The sequence below is a fragment of the Papio anubis genome, chromosome 11 (genome assembly GCF_008728515.1).
Source record: "Papio anubis isolate 15944 chromosome 11, Panubis1.0, whole genome shotgun sequence".
In the NCBI taxonomy this organism is placed as follows: domain Eukaryota; kingdom Metazoa; phylum Chordata; class Mammalia; order Primates; family Cercopithecidae; genus Papio; species Papio anubis.
In genome coordinates, this window is record NC_044986.1 from 90926416 (window position 1) to 90932774 (window position 6359).

The following is a 6359-nucleotide window of genomic DNA, read 5'->3' on the forward strand; positions in this document are numbered from 1 at the left end:
ACTTTGAAAAGTGCTTTCAGGTTCAAAGTAGGATCTGTCTAAGGTAAACAGGCTGAATGTTTAGCAGACGTGCTCAAATTCACCTGCGAAACCAACAAGACCAGAAAGACTTCCTCGGGGATACACAGATGTGGATTAATGGAGGCACTGGGACTCTTATAGCCCCTGGTAAATTTAAGACTTAATACTGATGGTACAGATGCGGCTCGGATGAGTGGAGGAACACCAGGGCTCTTGTATTGCACGAATTAGATAAAACGACATGGAAACACGTGGAGTTATTTTAAGGAGAGGAGAGTTTAATAGGCAGGAAAGAGGGGAGATGAAAGAAAGAAGCAGCTCCCCTATACAAGACAGAGGGAGAGGGGCTCCAAAGCTGAGAGAGAAGACGCCGCGTGAGGAAGGGGGGGATACCAGCCAGTTATATGAGGAGGCTGGAGGAGGCGGAGTCTGATTTGCATAGGGCTCAGGGGATTGCTTTGACCTGGCATGTCATTCACTTAGCCCGTGAAAAAAACTGGCCCTCCCGCACTAGCCTTTTAATGTGCAAATACAGGGCGCCATGATGTTCTACACATGTGGGGTTATGTGGGGACGGCCATGCTGCCAGGCACCTGTAGGGGCAAGGGCAAGAGGACAACGGTGGGAATCGCCATGTTGGGTGGACCCAGTTTCTAATGGCTGGTATTTGCATGTTAAAGGTTGTGGGCCTGGCTCTAAGAGCCAAAGCTTTCCTGCTAGACAAGAAACTTGTCTGGAGCGGCTTTAAAAGAGATGAAAATTTTCCAAGGAGGCTTTTTCCTCTCTATCTGACTGAAATTATTTCTTAATAACTCCTATAACAGTATAGATTTCTCCGCTAGCAAACCTGATATTTTTCTTCTAACTTTCTTTCAGTGCAGCTTCAGTTATTCCTTCCAGTTTTGTCCTCACCCTCCACATGACTGGCTAACCGGGTGACACTAGATGAATAGTTCACTCTCACTCAATGCCTCGTGTTTGACATATATGAAAAAGAGGTGGCTCATGCCTGTCCCAAACATATATAGAATGTATTTGACATCCTTGAGACAGCAAAATGTTTCTCCCTAGGAAGAAAATTCATGTAGCATTAAGAAAGAAACTTTACAGTGTCCTGGAAAATTTATCAACTTAAACAGTGAGACCCACCAGATGGAGCAAATAGAATCATTCCCTGGAGGCCTTCAGAAGCAAAGGAAATTACTATCCTTGAGAAACGCCCTTGTCGCTGTTATACTATTTATTTCAGTCTTGCTCAAAAAGTATTTAGGTCATTTGCTGCAATCAATAGAATTCTCCATTAGTGTGAGGAAAGTTGCATTCTAAGATTCAGGGAAGTCTAAAATACCCTCTAGGAATATTAAGAAGCTCACACAGGTCTACTCCTGGAAACTTATTTACTGTGACAGCGTATAAATGTTTTAAAACACTTGGTTGCCAAGTATCAGTCCGCATTATGGACAACTTAAAAAAAGAAAGTCACCCCAGCTAGATTCCACCAGTTTCTATGCTCTGACCTGGGGAGAATGGAAAGCTTGGGGGAAGTGGAATCAGATCATTCTAGCTCAAAAGAAAGCCTTCTTGCTTCTGGTGACTGGCTGCCTTCCCAATTATTAATGAAGAAAGACTCCTTTTTTCCATTTCCTAATGATGTCCACAGTTGAAGTGCAAACTGACTATAGCTGAGTATTTAAGTGGACTATTTCAAGGACATTTATCGTAAGTGGATACAGAGACCACGCTCCTGTTTCAGCTTCAAGTTTTAAATGTCAAACACCTGGAGACATAATTACTCAACCTTAAAATCATTCTATGAGTTCATTGCTCTGGTTTAGGGAAAGTCAAACTAGTAAGTTACGTTCAAGACACCATTAGGCTGGGGACGGAGGGATTGAGGGCTGTTGGAGGGCAAGGGAGGAGGAGTCCACACTAAGTCTTTATAAGTCTTTAACCAGAGAGCCCGCTTGCCCCATTACACATGGTGAATGTATAATGCCCCGTTAGTATATATCTCAGATGGGAAGAATGAAGGATTTCGTATGTATTCAAGGAATCAGAGGTACAAGCAAATTTACTGACAGTAACATCATATATAATTTGGCCATGAAAAATTTTCTAGTGGGACAGGGATTTAAATATTAAGACAGCAGCTTCTGGCCAGGTGCAGTGGCTCACACTTGTAATCCCAGCACTTTGGGAAGCCAAGGCAGGAGTATCACCTCAGGTCAGGAGTCAAGGCCAGCCTGGCCAACGTGGTGAAACCTGCCTCTACTAAAAATACAAAAATTAGCAGGCCGTGGTGGCACATGCCTGTAATCCTAGTTACTCAGGAGGCTGAGGCAGGAGAATCGCTTGAACCCGGGAGTTGGAGGTTTCAGTGACCCGAGATCGCGCCACTGCACTCCAGCCTGGGTGACAGAGCAAAACTCCATCCAAAAAAAAAAGGCCGGGCCCGGTGGCTCACGCCTGTAATCCCAGCACTTTGGGAGGCCGAGGTGGGTGGATCACGAGGTCAGGAGATCGAGACCATCCTGGCTAACCCGGTGAAACCCCGTCTCTACTAAAAAATACAAAAAATTAGCCAGGCGTGGTGGCTGGCGCCTGTAGTCCCAGCTACTCAGGAGGCTGAGGCAGGAGAATGGCGTGAACCCGGGAGGCAGAGCTTGCAGTAAGCCGAGATCGTGCCACTGCAATCCAGCCTGGGCAACAGAGCGAGACTCCGTCTCAAAAAAAAGAAAAAAGAAAAAAAAAAAGCAGCTTCTCCGATTCAAATGTAAGTCAACTAGTATTTCTAACCTCTTAGACATAATTGCTTAGACCAAAAGGACCATTCACTGGCATCCACAGATATCCAGAACAGAACAGACATCTGTCCTTTATTTCAAATGCACATGAAAGGTAAGTAAATTCTCATAGTTTATTTGCCCTCTGTGCCTAATTTCCATCTATTGTTCATCCACCGTGTTCTTTTAGTCAAAGTCTGAATAAAAGTAAAAAAGCAAAATAACGTGCAAATTAAGGATGGTCCAGTCAATTCCACATACTTTCAGAAACCCCTGATTTAAAGATGTTTCAGGGCCAGGCACGGTAATCCCAGCACTTTGGGAGGCCAAGGCGAGCAGATCACCTGAGGTCAGGAGATCAAGACCAACCTGGACAACATGGTGAAACCCCCATCTCTACTAAAAATACAAAAATCAGTTGGGCTTGGTGGTGCTTGCCTGTAATCCCAGCTACTCGGGAGGCTGAGGCAGGAGAATCATTTGAATCCGGGAGGTGGAGGTTGCAGTGAATGGAGATTGCGCCACTGCACTCCAGCCTGGGTGACAGAGCCAGACTCCATTTCAAAAAGAAAAAAAAAAAAAAAAACAGAAAAAGTTTCAGAATTCCAAAGGGCAGGACTGACATACTCCTTAATATACTCTTAACTTACCAAATTTCCTAGTATCTTTTTTTTTTTTTTCAGTTTGAGAGCCCGTACTGTTTCTTAACTGACCAGATTAGAAAAATAATCATGGTAGACACCTTAGTTCATTCTTCTAATAAGACTGTTAATCTGGTCCTCCCTGTTGCCAGCATCTCCACCTTCTACAAAATGGGTGGTCTTTTTCTTCTTTCTACCTCCTGGAGAAGATAATTTGAAGGGCCACAGGAAGTCACTTGCTTCTTTGAAGGACTTTCCGACAGTATAGATCTCATGAATCAGATCCTCCATGCAAATGATGCCCTATTTATTAAGAGACACAGCAATCAACGTGTTACCTGTCAAAGCAATTCCCTTATTGATTTTGCCATAACCACGCTTGTAGATCACTTCATTTACTAATTTGGGTACTCCCATGCAATATATGATTCCACAATCCTCAGCATGTTCATTGAAGCCTTGTTGAGCTTCACAAAGGTTCCATTGAAGATTTGACGAAGGCAAAGAAGTTGCAACACCTTTCAGATCTTTGGGCTCACACCATTGATATCTCTGATCCTGACAACAAATGCCAATTTGGGTTCTTCAGGTACATAGACGTTGCCAGCTTTTCTTGCCAACCTCACCATTCGAATTTCAGTTCTGTCCATCTGCCTACACTCCTTGTGATAGTGCCTTGCTTTTTCATAGACCTCAAGCTTCCTCCTTGCCTTTCGAAGCATCTTTTGGGCAGACTTCTTTCTCAGGCGCTTGATCTTCGGCTCTGCGAAATTTCTTCCCTTTTTCTTAAGGGTTTCTGGCATAGCAGGAACCTTCTTTTTCTTCTCTTCAACACCCTCCATGGTTCTAGCTAGAAAAGAGGACCCTAGTATCTTAATGTTCATGAAATACAATATTCTGCTTCTACTGGGCACATGCAAGGGATTCCTGCTGTACTTGTGCAAAAATCCTAGCTAGAAAACAACCTCTTGACTGCCCCCAGCAATTCACAGCAGCCAGAAACTATCCTCTCCCCCTAGATGGCTACAAACACTATCTTGTCATGCCTTGGCACATGACATGAAACTGGTAAGGGTGGCTAAACAAAGGAGAAAAAAGTCCAAATCTGAAGCTAGGTCACAAGGAAATGGTAAGTGAAAAGTCAAACTGAAAGCATTCCTAAGCCATGATTTTGCCTCAGACCATAAAAATCCTGAATACTGGTATATTATTGTATGTATTCAAAATACTTATATTTCCTATTGCTTATACACTCATGCACACACAACTAACCAAATATACTTTATTTTCTGGAACAGCCAGTGGAAGCCCAGCTTGTGATTATTCCAAGGATAAAAGAAGAGAACTTTGTGGATTCAGTTACTCTAACTGAACACTAAACAAAGCATAACAACTCAAAGTCATTTTTAGCCTAATACAATCTCCATATTTATTTTATGAATTTACTCAATGTCACATTCCCAGTTAACAAGGATTACAAAGAAGAATGTGAGGAGACAGGAAATGCAAATTGCAGCTTTCTTAGAAAGCAAGTCACTGCCATGTCATTCCCATTTCATAAGTTAAAGTCCCAGTTAGAAGCTAGTATCAGTTTGTCTACAATACAAAGTAAACCTTAGGATAATCTCTCCACTCGTTAAAGTGTTGGCTTATACAACTTTTTCTCTTTTAGATCAATCTTCCTACTCCTGACCAATTGCTGAAGAACATAAACTCCATTTCCACCTATTTTCACCAAAACTGCATCTGATCACTTCAACTAGATTAATGAGCATCCTAGGGCTAGACATGACACCTAAGTAAGAAGTCATCAATGTTAAGCAAGCCTAACTGCAAAGCTAATCGAGTGATTTCACATAAGAGGATGTTTAAGAGTCAGAAAATTAGCTATAATTTTTTCTAGTTAAAGTCGGTGGTCAATTAACCAAAGCAGGAAATTTCTGCAAAATACATGTTTTGCCTCCCAAAAGTAAAAGCTCCTATACAGAGATTCAAGGAAAATAACGTCCTTTAATTCCTACACTTAGTCACTCAGAAACAACTGGCCCTAAACCTTTCTGCATGATCCTTCATCCAAAAAGGCAAAGTCCAGAGGCAGGGTGTGATGGCTCATGCCTGTAATCCCAGCACTTTGTGAGGCCGAGGCGGGCGGATCACATGAGGCCAGGAGTTCGAGACCAGCCCGGCCAAGATGGCAAAACCCTGTCTGTACTAAAAATACAAAAATTAGCTGGTAATGGTGGCACATGTCAATAATCCCAGCCAGTTGGGATGCTAAGGCACAAGAATCACTTGAACTCTGGAGGCAGCAGTTGCAGCAAGCCAGGATTATGCTGCTGCACTCTAGCCTGGGTGACGAAGCAAGACTCTGTCTCAAAAAAAAAAAAAAAAAGGCAGAGTCCAAAGGCATTTTGCTAGGTGCCAGAAATACAAGGATAATTGAATGTTACCTCTTACATCAAAAAATCTACTATCTGAGAGGTGGGCACAGTGGCTCACTCCTGTAATCCCAAGGACTTTGGGAGGCTGAGGCAGGCAGATCATGAGGTCAGGAGATCGAGACCATCCGGGCTAACACGGTGAAACCCTGTCTGTACTAAAAATACAAAAAATTAGTTGGGCATGGTGGCAGGTGCCTGTAGTCCCAGCTACTCAGGAGGCTGAGGCAAGAGAATGGCACGAACCCAGGAGGCAGAGCTTGCAGTGAGCCAAGATCTCACCGTTGCACTCCAGCCGGGGCGACAGAGCAAGACTCCGTCTCAAAAAAAAAAAAAAAAAAAAAAATCTATCTGAGAAGAAAAATAAATAAATAGAACTAATTTTTGGACAATGTGTTATAAACTGGTATGAAGAAAATGTTACATAAGCACTGCAGAAAAAACATTTAGAAGCTCAGAGAATCCCCTAGTCAAAA

The 6359-nt window shown here is 42.9% G+C and overlaps 1 pseudogene; it reads right to left on the reverse strand.

Moving 5' to 3' along the window:
• Positions 1-3462: 3462 nt before the first annotated feature.
• LOC110744094 lies at positions 3463-6008 on the reverse strand (annotated as a pseudogene).
• Between the last annotated feature and the right edge of the window lie 351 nt (positions 6009-6359).